Source organism: Styela clava, chromosome 3 (genome assembly GCF_964204865.1).
Source record: "Styela clava chromosome 3, kaStyClav1.hap1.2, whole genome shotgun sequence".
In the NCBI taxonomy this organism is placed as follows: Eukaryota; Metazoa; Chordata; class Ascidiacea; order Stolidobranchia; family Styelidae; genus Styela; species Styela clava.
In genome coordinates, this window is record NC_135252.1 from 21,087,747 (window position 1) to 21,104,638 (window position 16,892).

Sequence of the window (16,892 nt, forward strand, 5' to 3'; positions counted from 1 at the left end):
GAAAACTGACTTCATAACAAAATTGAAATTGTACATGAACTTTATGGACACCCTGTATTTTAATTAATCACACATGGAAATATATCGATTATGTAAATGTGAAAAATCAAGACTCTTCGTGGTGGTTTAAAGTTTGAAATGTGATGTCACAAAGCCCGTACCGTGGTTTGCCATATGATCAAGCAATCTTACCGGTTTTCTTCTCCCCTGGAATACATTTGGGTTTGGAATAGTACTACAAGTACTTATAGTGCGCGTGGTTCACTATTTTCCTTGTGAGAATCACTCCAAATCATAAGGAATTCTTATCCCAAGAATTCGATGAATGTCTGAGCGATAACGGTCTAAAATTATTTCCAGAGTAGTTTAACATTAGATAGATAGTTTATTTGAATACTCCATAATAAACACAAACTTAAAATGGAAAATTATGGGGAGCGGCAAAACCTTTAAAACATGAGAAATATCATGAGCCCGCCCACCAGCACACACACAAAAATAAATTACAAAAAACACAAACCTAGTTAAAATGAGGCTTGGGCCAGAAATAAACAAACATAGGATACTCAAATGTATTGAACTTCCAGGCTGTTATACTTTTTGAAACACCTAAGCTATTGCAGTTTGATGATCAATTCAATATGTACAGTATATGCCAGCAATACGTTGTTAATTATATAATTTCCCCCACCCCGCAGTGCTATTGCGGTAAACCGAAGATTTTTGCCATCAAATGTAAACCTTGATTAACCGATAATATTGTTTCCAATTCTCAGAAACTTTCTACAATATGACCTATTGATCATCACAAAATGAAACCCTCGACACCAGATTACGCTACAGTCTACACTCTACAGCTTTAATATCACAATATCAGCACCTCAGTATTAATACCAAAGTAAAAAATAACAGAAGGATGAATGAATATCTTTAAACAAAAAAATGTCTGTGAGTATGTCTGCATGTAGGAATAACTGCTACCGGTATATTTACATTCTACTTGCTATTACAATTTCAAGATGACATTGCGAAGAAGCTGATAGTATTTCGAAATAACGTCCACATATTTACCATACTGACTTATATAATTTCGCATTTGTCAAAAGAAGCAATTACAGCATTAAAAGAATTTGACAACGATAGCGTCCGTCAAAATGTGGGAACAAGGCGATAATTCAAATATGACACTACTGTATTTATACCCATAAGTTACAATAGATAAATGTCGTATTTCAATCAACATCCTTTAGACCAGACCTGCACAACATACGGCCCGCGGGCCGCATGCGGCCCGCTAGGTACTACTGTGCGGCCCGCGGGTGATTTGGAAACACTCCACTTCTCGTGTCTAACAATCAAAGCCGGCGTTGTTATGCAAGCCCGCCGCTACTCCGATCATATTCAAAATCGTGAGATTTATGTTTTGCACTAGTTTCATTGAATATCGAACTTTGTTTAAAATTGGTGAGCCCTTCGTGACCCCTAAAATTTGTCGCTCGATCCCTCGACCCCCAGTTTGGGAAACCCTGATTTAGATATCTCAGTATTCAGACTGAATCACGCTTAAAACAATATCGGTATACAATCTCACACCCATTAGTGCATATTAGCAACCTATTATTAACCCCATTATTTTTTACTAGTAGTTTATAAAACTGAAGTTTCTTTTTTGATTCGAATTTCGAACTTAAAAAACAATTCCTTTATTTATGAATGGTGCAGAAATTCTCGCAACTAAGATAATGCTATTTACTGTAAAATTTCAAATAAATTGGAACAGATGTTGTAGAAAAATGTAATTTAACAGTCAAAAAGTACAACAGAGGGGAATCTATTTCTACTAAACGGATTGTTTGTCTAGTCTAGCATACAATGGATATATCCAATAATGAAATTGTCATACATATATTTGGGACGATTTTACAGAACTGAACCCGAGTAAAATATTTTCCTGCAGTCAGTTTACTGCAACACACAATACCTAATTCTTATTCAAAAGAAGTATTGAAAATGAAGGGTGGGTTTTCAAGGTAGATGGACCACTAAATACATATTTGCCATCTCATATGCAAAAATTCTGTACCTTGTTTTTACTCAAGAAAATAGGATTCTTCATATTTTTAAGCTCCCCAGTAATGAAAGTGTTCATTTAATTTAAGTATTTTACAAAATTATTTTGATTTGTAGTTCATCTTGTGAAATATGTATGTGGCAAAGTTTGCGGCCCGCCGGGACTTCAGATTTATGCTTGTGGCCCTCGTGGTAATTTGAGTTGTACAGGCCTGCTTTAGACCTTTTAATATGTTTGTAATGTGTCAAATGTTTTGCGTTTATATAATTTATTTGTGGAATCTATATTTAATTCTAACTTGTAAGGTTTGGCAATTTATTTGAGTAAATAAATTTCAATCTACTCGGAAACATTAATCGGTAGGTAACAATTTTTTTTATACATTTATTGTGGGACTCCGTAAATAATAGCCAATCCGGTAGCCAATCCGACATATCCGGTATTTTTTAACATGTTTGAAAATTCATTGAGCTGTTATAAAGAATTTTCTCGTATAGGCGTAAAATATAAAATTACAGTTACATACAAAATACCGATGATAATCAAACAACGGTTATTGCGATAATTAAGAACTTTCCGTTAAATATTTTTAAGGTAGGAAATTTATACAGTGAGTTTACTAAATGAGTGATGTCACAAAGCCCGTACCGTGGTTTGCCATATGATCAAACAATCTTACCGGTTTTCCTCTCCCCTGGAATACATTTTGGTTTGGAATAGTACCACAAGTACTTATAGTGTGCGTGGTTCACTATTTTTCTTGTGAGAATCACTCCAAATCATAAGGAATTCTTATCCCAAGAATTCGATGAATGTCTGAGCGATAACGGTCTAAAATTATTTCCAGAGTAGTTTAACATTAGATAGATAGTTTATTTGAATACTCCATAATAAACACAAACTTAAAATGGAAAATTATGGGGAGCAGCAAAACCTTTAAAACATGAGAAATATCATGTGCCCGCCCACCAGCACACACACAAAAATAAATTACAAAAAACACAAACCTAGTTAAAATGAGGCTTGGGCCAGAAATAAACAAACATAGGATACTCAAATGTATTGAACTTCCAGGCTGTTATACTTTTTGAAACACCTAAGCTATTGCAGTTTGATGATCAATTCAATATGTACAGTATATGCCAGCAATACGTTGTTAATTATATAATTTCCCCCACCCCGCAGTGCTATTGCGGTAAACCGAAGATTTTTGCCATCAAATGTAAACCTTGATTAACCGATAATATTGTTTCCAATTCTCAGAAACTTTCTACAATATGACCTATTGATCATCACCAAATGAAACCCTCGACACCAGATTACGCTACAGTCTACACTCTACAGCTTTAATATCACAATATCAGCACCTCAGTATTAATACCAAAGTAAAAAATAACAGAAGGATGAATGAATATCTTTAAACAAAAAAATGTCTGTGAGTATGTCTGCATGTAGGAATAACTGCTACCGGTATATTTACATTCTACTTGCTATTACAATTCCAAGATGACATTGCGAAGAAGCTGATAGTATTTCGAAATAACGTCCACATATTTACCATACTGACTTATATAATTTCGCATTTGTCAAAAGAAGCAATTATAGCATTAAAAGAATTTGACAACGATAGCGTCCGTCAAAATGTGGGAACAAGGCGATAATTCAAATATGACACTACTGTATTTATACCCATAAGTTACAATAGATAAATGTCGTATTTCAATCAACATCCTTTAGACCAGACCTGCACAACATACGGCCCGCGGGCCGCATGCGGCCCGCTAGGTACTACTGTGCGGCCCGCGGGTGATTTGGAAACACTCCACTTCTCGTGTCTAACAATCAAAGCCGGCGTTGTTATGCAAGCCCGCCGCTACTCCGATCATATTCAAAATCGTGAGATTTATGTTTTGCACTAGTTTCATTGAATATCGAACTTTGTGTAAAATTGGTGAGCCCTTCGTGACCCCTAAAATTTGTCGCTCGATCCCTCGACCCCCAGTTTGGGAAACCCTGATTTAGATATCTCAGTATTCAGACTGAATCACGCTTAAAACAATATCGGTATACAATCTCACACCCATTAGTGCATATTAGCAACCTATTATTAATCCCATTATTTTTTACTAGTAGTTTATAAAACTGAAGTTTATTTTTTTGATTCGAATTTCGAACTTAAAAAACAATTCCTTTATTTATGAATGGTGCAGAAATTCTCGCACAAAAGATAATGCTATTTACTGTAAAATTTCAAATAAATTGGAACAGATTTTGTAGAAAAATGTAATTTAACAGTCAAAAAGTACAACAGAGGGGAATCTATTGCAACTAAACGGATTGTTTGTCTAGTCTAGCATACAATGGATATATCCAATAATGATACATATGACTAAATAAATTGTCATACATATATTTGGGACGATTTTACAGAACTGAACCCGAGTAAAATATTTTCCTGCAGTCAGTTTACTGCAACACACAATACCTAATTCTTATACAAAAGAAGTATTGAAAATGAAGGGTGGGTTTTCAAGGTAGATGGACCACTAAATACATATTTGCCATCTCATATGCAAAAATTCTGTACCTTGTTTTTACTCAAGAAAATAGGATTCTTCATATTTTTAAGCTCCCCAGTAATGAAAGTGTTCATTTAATTTAAGTATTTTACAAAATTATTTTGATTTGTAGTTCATCTTGTGAAATATGTATGTGGCAAAGTTTGCGGCCCGCCGGGACTTCAGATTTATGCTTGTGGCCCTCGTGGTAATTTGAGTTGTACAGGCCTGCTTTAGACCTTTTAATATGTTTGTAATGTGTCAAATGTTTAGCGTTTATATAATTTATTTGTGAAATCTATATTTAATTCTAACTTGTAAGGTTTGGCAATTTATTTGAGTAAATAAATTTCAATCTACTCGGAAACATTAATCGGTAGGTAACAATTTTTTTTATACATTTATTGTGGGACTCCGTAAATAATAGCCAATCTCTTCATGGGCTCTATAACAGTGGTCGAAAACCACCGGGCCGCGGATTGATTACTGCCGGTCCGCAGAGAGATGACACAAAAACGAACAAGGCCGTAATAAAAACTTTTCAATCTAACCCCAAACCCTACGACTGAAAAACAGCACCCTACAGCAAACCAGACAAACACAACGCATTTGAGCAGCATGAGCTGACTTCACAAACAATTGCCATGTCAGTCAGTATGTCGCAATAATACTGGGTCAACTGTTTCCATTAAGATCGTATAAAAAATTTTTCATCAGTTCGTATAAAATATCTTTAACAAAATAATTCTCGCTAAGAACGTAACTACTCCACTACTGGCTTGTAGCTAACAGGTCATGCCTAGTCAGTGCTAATTCTATACTTCAGAATCCGGATGATCATAAAGTTAGCACATCGGGTAAAAAAATTGTTTTGGCAAAACAAACATCAATCAATACCCAGACCAGAGTCAGAAGTTTAACAAGCATTGTTACATTTCCCGAAATATTATTAATGTGAGGCCTGGTTTTCATTATTGATAACTACAAAGACGAAAGCCACTACTGCTCAATGACAATGAAATTGAAAGAGTGAAAGATGAAAATCTGTCATGGAAATCACAAATGTCGCATGTTATGGGTAAAACAAAAAGGAACTTGGCAGTTGCTGCCAAAGTATCCCAGTGCGTTAATCAATCAGCTTTACTAGCAATGTTTCAATCTCTACTACTAAGTCATATCCGATATTGTAGCTCAGTCTGGCTCCATGGTAATAAAACACTTGTCTCGAAATTGCAAAGCATTTGTAATAATTTTTTTAGAATTGTCTTTAGGAATAGTAAACGTGAAAGCGTAAATCATTTCTATAAATCGCTAAATATACTCAAGGTTGAAGACATAATGAAATTTGAAGTATTATCATTAGTTTATGATTTTCATGGCAATTCATTGTCAAACTGCTTTGACGACATACTAACCAAAACCACCTCCAATCGAAGAAGTAATTCCAATTTATTTATTCCGTTTATGAGTAAATCTGTGAGCCAGCATGCCCTATGCTATAATGGACCTAAGCTATGGAACTCTCTCCCCTTGAATTTGAAGTCATTAAAATCCAAAAAATCATTTCAGAAACAAGTTAAGTCGTACTTGGTATCCAAATACTAAAAGTTATTTTTCCATAACCACACTGATATATATACTCTTTTGTATGTAATTAGCTACAACGTTTTGATAGCTCGGACACAAAAAATATTGAACCTTCATGAATGACCATGATAGAAAGTTGGGACGCTCTTCACTTGCACATACTTATTTTCATGAAAATATTAAACAGCTAGAATATTGCTATTGCCCCTGCAGCTGCTGATTGCTGTTGAGCCGGCAGTTAATCTCTCTCCACCTGTTCTACATCTAATGTTGGTGTGTCGGGTTCTGTAGCATGCACAGCAAATTATTTTATTTATTTATTTTTCAAATGGCTGTTTACACTCTGACATCTGCATGCGCATGTTCCCTTTTTGCTTAATGTTGGATTTTTGACATTACACATGCATGGTCTTTGTTTCTATATGGGTGGTGTGATACCTTATGAGGGTTGTAGACCGTATAGTTTAGCTCCTGTACCTATTATTGTAATTAGGCGACCAGTGGAGATATATTGGATTCTCCCCTTCGTTTTAATTTGTTGTGGTATTCTATGATTTGTTTTGTGTGTATACAAAATTTTATCCTAGGTTGAGGTTCTGGTGTGAAGTTAATTTGAAGGCCAACATACGAATGGTCAGTGTGGTTTGAGAGTTTCTGCATGGTTTGCGAGAAATTCACCCGGTGTCCCAGCCATATTTCAACTCTGGTCTTTGAACTAGCGTTTTAAAGATAGATAACTAATAATCAATATCTACTCGAAATAATAATTAATTCTAAACAAAAGTGTAGGGTAGTGCTGTTTCCAAATATGTAACCCTTGAATATCCTACTCGCAGATTTATTTTCTGTTTTTCAGGTCGTTCCGTGATGATCAATACAATGGCTAGTTTATTGAATATAAATGGTGTCTACAACAACAAAATTCGCAGGCTGATGTCTCATCCACGATAAACTTGAATTGACATCTATTACGCCACAATAATCAAATGAAGAAATGATCCTGTGAAATAACAATACTAATTCCTTTATTCCTAATTCCTTTATCCTTGCAGAAGTCAATATCTAAGAATGAAAAAAAAAACCTTATAACCTTAGCAACCAACATATTTCTATACCCTGTCTTTCTACCTTAATTAATTATAATTACTCATACTTATAAAGTTACTGATAGATTTAAATACTTATTACAATCTGGACTATAATTTGGCAATAATAGGCTCTAGTTGGGGCAATGAAGTGGTCTAGCCCAGGGGTTCTCAAACTTTTTGTGTTGCGGAGCCCTTGAAAAAGTTGACTATTATTCACGGAGCCCCAAAATAAATGTTAAAATTGTTACTTTCCGGTACTGTACTTATTTTAAATGCTTAACCTCTTTTAATAGGGTTAATACAAGTCATAAATGAATCTAAATGTAAAAGATGAATTATATATACTAGAGCTGTAAACTTGATACTTGACAAACATATTAATAAATTAGGGGTCGGATCTTTTACCTTTAGATTTTTTTGAAAGACTTAAAAGGCCGCTAATAACGTACTCGATTGCATTTTGTTACGATCGCCGATTGTTTTCGTCAGCATGGCGGTGTTTATTCTCCCTAAATCAAAAATTTTCCTCGACATATACATGTATGATGTATTGTTCCACAATGACGACGAGTATTGCTTTTTTGTTCTCGTGGGGAATTATGAGTTCAATGTGAAAAACATGTTACCATATTATAGTCACCGGAGACGAAATGCTAAAAATAATAAATAATAAAAGGTAAATCCGCAACTCAAATTTCTTGATTGAGAAGCGGCATACTGAAATCTTAAAACTAAACTTAAAATGGGAGATAACACTATAAGTTTTGTTTCAGCAGACTCACGTCAGATTAAAAACACGTTCATAGACATTGTGAATCAAAAATTTGGTGTTATGTTGGGTTTTCTTTGGTTATTCGTCGTAGTAACTGCGAAACCGAAACACAGTCAATTGTGCGCGCGATGTACCTAATTTTCCATTCTGAAACTACCGACGGAGCCGCATGCAATGAAATAAATTTCAATCTTTCGTATTTTGCCCCGACCTCTTGTTTTTTAAACAGCGACATCTTGCTCGTGAGTGCGAAAGAACAAAATCAAGCTTGACAAATCCCAAGATCGCAAAAATACGACTGCAATTTATGTATAGTTGGCAGTTTTTCGCGTATTTTATGTTATTTCAGAATAGTAGTCTTTCATTTCAGTAATCCTAATAGTAAAATTAGCCAATTCAGTATTTTAAAAAGTAATCGAATAGCTCGCGGAGCCCCTGGGTTTCTCTCACGGAGCCCTGGGGCTCCGTACGGAGCACTTTGAGAACCTATGGTCTAGCCCACCTCTTCATGCATCCAATTCTGGCAACTTTGGTTGGGCATTTTGGCATTTGACTCCATCTATAACCAGCTTGACAATATATTTTTTTTAAAAAGTTTATCTTTACTGTTCACTCCCATTTATAAAATTGATCAATTTGGCTGTGGCAATCATCATAAATTTATTAATATGGTGTGGCAAGTAGTTTTTATTTATTTATTTTTTATTAACTACCAGTATGTAATTCTTCATGTTCCCTTTACTTAATAACTTCTATATGGTTGTGTGTGTGGGTGCGTGTGAGCGTGTGTGAAATATTTCAATTATTTTAGGTGAGTGAACACGTACCACATCTTATTGGCAGAACCTTCCATCTTATATACATTATGTACGTTTTAAACCTTATCAAAGGTTTTGTTCGCTCTCATGATTTCATAATCAGTTTTTATTTATTTATTTTTACCATTCATCTTATTGTTTTGCTGATTATGGAGTCGAAATAAACTTATACTTATTATTATACTTATAAATATCGAAGCAGTAGTAGTATCGAAGTCTTGATGTAAGAAACAAGTTACGTGGGTCAATGTCGACCATGGTTCGAACCCAAATGTGTAACCCGATGAGTGTGTGTGTGTGAGATTTGTATTTCTATCAATAAATGTTCAAACCGGCGCATGGCATCACAGTAATACATAGAAACATCGATCTTCGAACATAGACTTATTGATCTTAGATCGGTAATTAGTTAATAACTCGCTAATTATACGACATAATTCACCCAAAATCTATAGGCTTCTGGTCCGAGGTAAGATGCATGCACATGCAAAATTTGGAGCAGATTCAACCACGCGTTCGCAAGATATCGCGTTCATCTAACAGACATACACACAGACAGACAGACAGACATACATACATACATACAGACAAATACCTATCAATATACTTACCGATCTTAAGGTCGATAAGTAATAAATAGAATCCTGAGGCTTTTATCAGAAATTATAATCGTTGGCAAAAGCGATATTTTTTTACGTGATCTTCATATCAATATTTTTGAGAGCAATATTGCGTGGTTCAACAGTCTCGCTCATCTAATATATCTTCTCTTGTTATCTTTCTCAGGCGATATTGGCAGCCCAGACCAGAGTAGCGACGAGCAATGCACTGAACCACATAAAGTTACCAACTTGTCGGCATAAACTTGTATTGACAAATGAAAAAGATGAAGGGTCAACGAACAGCTAGATTTAATGAGTGAGCAAAGACTTTGAAAAGACAACAACTTCGAAACATTACAGGGTTTTTAGTCCCAGGAATAGAGTATGGATTCGTTTAAAAGTCAAAAAATGCCTCAAAACTAATTTCCTGGGGTCTTGTCTGTGGCAAGGGATTAATAAATCAATTTCTTCTTGGGAATGAAGAAATTTTCGACAAAAAGCTGCCACAATGAGTCACAGACTCGAGTTATGTTGTGAAAATGAAATGTTTCCTGTGGTGTGTATCAAATTTTACACCATTATATTAACTTATGGGTACAATAATTTATAGACAGAATTTGTATTTCTATGGTCTGCTTAATAGAGGATCATGAAGGCTCATTAACAATAAAATATAAAGCTAACACAGAACAGTAGTACTGCACTTGATAATAAAACCATTTTGAAATCAAAATTTTACCTCAAAGATCCCTGGTTTGGTTAGGTCATTGATCAAAGCTGCTTGTACCATTGCTGTGGTAACATTATAAATTTAATTGGCTATTCCATACTGGATTCTGACCTTCCTAAATCTGTTGGAAGGCATTTGAACGGCTTCTACTTGGAAGTGAAATTGTCCAGCACCTCATACTAAATGAAAAGCAATATATTTTCCTTGTTATGTGACTTTCATTTCTTTGGGCTACTATTTCAATATGCTTTATTTAAGAGGCATCTGGCGTCTTCACTACTAGCAAGTCCCTGAACCAGCAGCCATCAATTTTGTATACAGGGTTGCCCCAAACCATGCTGATGGTTATTGATAATTATTCTAAATTATCAAGTTAATTACCTGCTACCCTACTTTTCATCCCTCAAACATTGCTAATATGTGTTTATAGTGGACAAGGATCATTCCAGCTTGACATATCCAACAGAACCGTTTTGCTCCCTTTTTGGGGTGATGAAATTAGGCTTGAATCCGACATCTTTAATAAAAGATATCGACATAATAGAATCCTCGGAGTTTAATTTTTCAACATGTGATCTTTGCTACTCGATACAGGCCATTGTACTTTTAATTTCAGCTCCAAACTTCCTACAGTCCCTTACTTAAACGGTAATACTAAATGCATATTTTATATTTAGTTTCATTGGCAGTATTGTATTATACTTCTTTATATGACTTTGTGAATCTTGGAGTGATGGTTATCAAAGAAATGGGTTCTACAAGGGATACCTGTTGTTGATTTCAAATTATGCTTCACCCGGTTTAGCGTTAAAGCCCTTTTTCAATTGAAAATATTAAATTTTCCTGAAACTAATTTTTCGGAATTTCATCATTTCAATCCTATATGTCAGGGGTAGGCAAATTACGGCCACCGAAGTGTTAAATCCGTCCCACTCGCTGGAATTACGACTATAGTATTTATGGATATAAATTTCCATTGAAAATATTGACAAAAATAACGTCATAATGACCCTGATTGTTGCAATGTGCTCCTCATTAATAAACATTACCCTAGCCGGTGGACTAGCTCAGTGGTCGGCAACCTTTTTTAAGTGATGGACCGGTATGTCCTAATCAAATTTTTGGCGGACCACCTTTATACAAATGGACTAAGCCTATGTAATAAAGTACGTGTTTCCTACATCCACCCTACTTCGATATTCCGTTTTTGCAGTTGTCAATATTGAAAACCCGGCCTCAAATGGATATGATGCTGTGGAAGGTAACAGCTTCTGAATCTATATCTGGGCATTTCTTGATTTTCGTTCAGCAATAACTAATGCGTTGTGTTTGTTTGGTTTGCTGTTTTTAGTCATGAGGTTTGTGGTTGGATTGTAGAGGTGTTATTCGGCCCCTATTTGTTTTTGTGTCACCTTTCTGCGGACTGGTAGTAACCTTTCCATGGACCGGCGATGGGCCGCGTCCTGTTGGTTGACGAGCATTGGACTAGCTGATGTTGATGAACTGTTTTAGTCATACTTTTCCATTTAGTCATAGTTTTCCTTGATTTTTGAGCCTTCGGCCCAGTAACCAAGTCTATTATCAGCAACTGGCCCACTCAAAAATATAATTGCGCCCCCTGCTGTATGCCATGCATGAATACACAGTAATTTACCTAAAACTCCTGATGGAATAGCTATTTATGAGTCACAATCTCTTGCACACACTACTATCAATATTTTTACACGAAATTAATTTCTGGGTTGAAATACTAAAAATGCGTCACATACACTATAAGGAAATGCTATTTCAGGTTTTTCGACAGTTTTTCACTTTTTATTATGAAAAGTTTGTTTCGTGATGTTTATGTACATATTTAAATTATGATAATATTCATAATTGTTGTGTCATTATTGAGTATTTTAGAAATTAATTATTCTGTAACAATTATGTTGTTGAAATTTTGTGACGAATTTTTTTATTTTGTGTATTATTTTAAAATTTTCAAAATAGTATTTTTTTTTATTCTTTCCTTGAATATGCCGTAGAGACCGAGATCAAATATTATTTCAACCAACTACTCTTATTACGAAACTTTCAAAATCACTCATTAGAAATTTCTCTACCCTTCATACGGGAGTCATTTTTGTTATCACCGACTATAATCTATATATCCTGCCTTTTTACCATATTTTAGATATGTGTAAGGTGGGTATATTAAAACGGGTTTCCCACCATGCCAAATTTTCTTTATTTGAAGGTAAATTTGACCTAACTCGGGGGTAAAAATAGAAAAACTGTTGTTTTGTGAATGCAATCAATTTCAAGCATTTATATCCACAATTTTACGTTAAAATTCTTTCAAAGACTTATTCGATCATCGAGTTATCACAGGCATATGTAAAATAATAAAAAAATTTGGGGATAAGTACATATAATCAAGTATGTGTTGCAGTGCGCCTCATTAAAGGCCTGGTAGGTAAATCTATCTCTAAATTTGTCTCATTGTTCCCCCGCTATTATGATAGCCATATCAAAGACTAAACACTTAAGATTCTAGGACATATCGAATTATCGTATTTCTCCCTGGAGAGAAAAGCTAACATAACGGCTTAATCATATAGCTAACTACTTGCTATTGTTTGGTTACCTGTCCATGTCATATGTATATATATATATGTATGTTAGCAGCTAATCAATGAATTGTTCCAAACGTTTGAACTGAATTTCTTGCTGTGCATAACAATACATTATTTAACAAGGCATATAAAATGTCAAATTTTATAGTCCACCATCCTACTTTAAAAGAAACGCTTTAATATCATCGTTGTTGGAGTATCATTCATCTAAATATTTTAAAAACCCATCACATGAGAAGTTCACAAAATCTTGTTAAGTAGTTAGAATCATTTCACACATCATTGGAGAAAGGTTGTAGAAAGCACTTAATTCTGAATGCGGTATTAAACATCCTATGAACATTGATCTGTTATTCTATTCTGGTACTCTAAATCTGCACTTTTAACTGCAACCTTTTTTATTTTTATTCGTATTTTTCAGAAAATTCTTTTCAATATTAAGTCAGTAATTTTGTCTCCCATTTATGAAACTTTTTGCATAGCATTTCGCAATGTTGAAGTGGGCCACCATCCGCCCACTTTGTGTGGGTGTCTCCTTATGGAGGAAAACAGTTTGGTGTTTGCGTTGTAGGGAAAACTCTAGTAAATTTTTAACATGAAGGCATTAATTCTATTTATCCAATGGCCACCATGTCCCTAAAAAAATGTAGTGTCCTTTTTCAGGAAAAACCTGAAGAAATCGATTCAAGATAAAGGCATTGGTTCTGCCTATCTAAATAAACTTTCTATAATAAAATTTCACAACAGCTGTGGAAACCATGACACCATTCCCTTATTCCCGTTAATGAGAAAAAACAAGGTTAGATCTTATATCAATAAGTTTATAAAAATGAACTTGGTGGCTCTAATCACTTTGTTGAACTTCTGGTGGACGGAATTATCAATTTGAATATTATATTACAATAACCAAACCATTGGTACTTATTATAGAGAGTACATTAGATTAAACAGTTACAAACAACCATAATTTATGGAAATTTTCGATCGAGTTCAGTTATTGACCGAAACTAAAGTTATTGATGCAAAAATAAAAAAATTTCATCTGTTGGGAAGTTTTGGCCTGTGATACAATATATAAACTATTTTACTCATATAACACTGAAGTTTTAAAAATGCTTTTGCATTTGGATATTTCGTTTGTTAATATAAGTTAACTATTATTCAAACACTTGCTGTTACTGCAAGGCTGTGGGTTCAGCTGAATTCTGACCCTATGGGAGCTGTTATAGCAGTAATGTCAAACTATGAATGATACTTTTCAGAGCCAATTTCGATATTAAATAGAACATTTGCCGTATCCTTCTGTGAGTTGATCATTTTTGGAGATGTAAAGAAGGCTTATGTGAAAAATCCTGAAGATTGCTTTAATATTATCTAAAATCAGTTTTTCACTTAGTTTTCGTGGTTACCTTAAATGGTGGCATATTTTTATTTCTAATATTCGTTTTTAATTGTCCCTCATTGATATTTCTTATCTATATCACTTTAAGAAAATTAATATTGTGTGCAGAAATTGCAATACATTATATTGGTTACATTTGTCCCGTTTTTATGATTTCTTCTTTCTTGCTTTGTGTGTATTCTCATTTGAACACAGCAATCTCAAACTGAAGTTATATTTGTGGGATATGTCTGCAGTTATATTTGTGGAGTATCCAAGTATGTATCCTTTTCTATATAGTCTTTGTTATACAGTTACTGTTACATGGGGCAAACACACACTACACGCTAATCTACAGTATTTTAGGGAACATAGGGCGTCGTTCTATAAGGCGCATTGTCAATAAATTGCGCAAATAAATGAAGGCCAAATAAAAGTGAAATGTTCGTATTATTATTATTCAATTAAGTCACTTAAGACATAGGTTCTCAAAATGCTCTGTGCGGAGCCCCAGGGCTCCGTGAAAGAAACCTAGGGGCTCCACAAACTAATCGATTACTGATCGGCTAATTTTGTAACTGTCCAGAGAAGCAATAACAACATTAATGAAATTCGACAACTGTGGCGTCAAAATATGGCAACATAGAGGCAATTATATATATATATATGACATTATTTATAAGCAGCAGCGCAGCCAGGATTTTCAAATGGAGAGCCGGTTTAAAATTTGGAATCGAAAATTACCGCGCAACATTCTTCGCAATTAGGCCACTGGTTGAAAAAAGACATTTTAAGCGGATAACGAGTTTTCTGTTGCATAAAATATTCAATCCGTGGCCGATGCGAATATTTATAAGGGGCGGTGGCGAGCGTATTCCCAGCCAGTTGTAACCAGCTTGTGAGTGATGCTTCTGGGATCAAGGGTCGGGGGAAAATCCGTATTGGCCTGGTTTTGACTACAGGCTATAAAGCACTACCTGAACATTGGGCTCATGAAACGGACGGTCGATTTATAAAAAAAAGGGGGTTTCAAAGTACGCCTTATGGTGCGTAAAATATGGTAAGTATGCAAATTCACATTTCGGGCTTTCTGTCAAAGTTCTTCAGTCCACTTTGTCCTGGTTTTAGTAGGTAGTCCAGGTGACTGCGTTGAGACTAACAAAATCGGTTTGGCGGGCGAGTTGTCTTTGTTGTGAATATGAACTTGGTAGTCGGTTGACAGCTGGGTGAAAGAAGCAAGCTCAATTTCAAATAATCGGAAGAAAAAACTGGCACAGGTGAAGACTTCGACTAAAAAGGTACCATGTAGCTTGTCATATATGGATTTTTGCGCCGGGTAAATAGGGATAGCAGGCCTTAGACTACTAGTCTGCCATCACGATAGGATAGGATTTTCATGAACTATTTATCTCGGGGCAGGAGGCGAACCATGACCTTTCGCCGTGTTACAAGTCAAGGTTATTCAGTCAGTTATTTGTTAACAATCGGTGGTTAGATGAACCACCCAACCCAGTGGCCCGGAGTTCAACAATCTTCTTGCACATGATCAGCGACCACAGGCTGCGAATCGTGCAGGGCAATCCAGCAAGCGGCTATGGCAAGCGCATTCCGAACGCTTGGCCAAACGATGAGGTTAGTGAAGTACGGCAAGTGTGTGTGGGCGTTAGTCGTTGCTTTCTTACTGCATTATTAAAATGTCATCTACCTTGGAATTCTAATAATAGTTTGTATGATACGCTACCTTATAAGTAGTTTTGTACCAGTACCGGTATCATTTTTAGGGATTAGACTTGCCAACATAAGTTAACATAGCGTTACACTCTAGTCTACTGTGTTGGCATCACATCTACCTCCATGTCAATCATTTCATGTACCTTGACTAGGCTTACCATACGTTCCGCTTTAGGCGGGACAGTCCCGCTTTTTAGCGTCTTGTCCCGCCGTCCCGACAAGTCAGCCAAAAGTCATAATACACGAACATGTTCTCGTTACTGTTGTTACTGTGTGGCGCAGAACTAGCCTACTTACTGAAGGTGAATGCGTTTGTTTCCTTTTTTTCCGCTAACATTGTTAGAAAACGTATCGCATGTAAAATCAATACTAATTAGTCTAAATTCGAGTTATTTGTACCGGTATCGTTATTGTCAATTCCTTTCTATTTCTCGAACTGGACCCGATATTTGGACAGAGAATATGCGCATGAATTCTCGATGACAATATGGTCGATGAAGACAGTCGGGATAGCTTTAAATATAGGCCTAAAACTAAGTGGTAAAATCGGAAAATGTGAAGTTACAAAATTACAGCTAAGGGGTCGTTGTCTTTAGAGGTGTCCCACTTCAATGTCACAAAAATATGGTAACCCTAACCTTGACATTTTAATATTAGTTTGTATGCTAGGCTACCCTGCAAGTAGTTTTGTACCAGTATCAATTTTTGGGATTAGACTTGCCGGCATTCACGTATCATTTATCCAAGTTCAGAAGAAGAAACGGCGCCAGCAGTCTGCCATCTCGAAAGTCGCGCAACTCGTCAATAGTCAAACTTTCTATAACTTGTATATGATTACCACTTGCAAGGTATTCGACGCTTTTAATTATTATTTTTTGGGTGCGTGAATATCGAATTGAAGTTTAGTATCTTATCTAGTGATATTCTAGATATTCC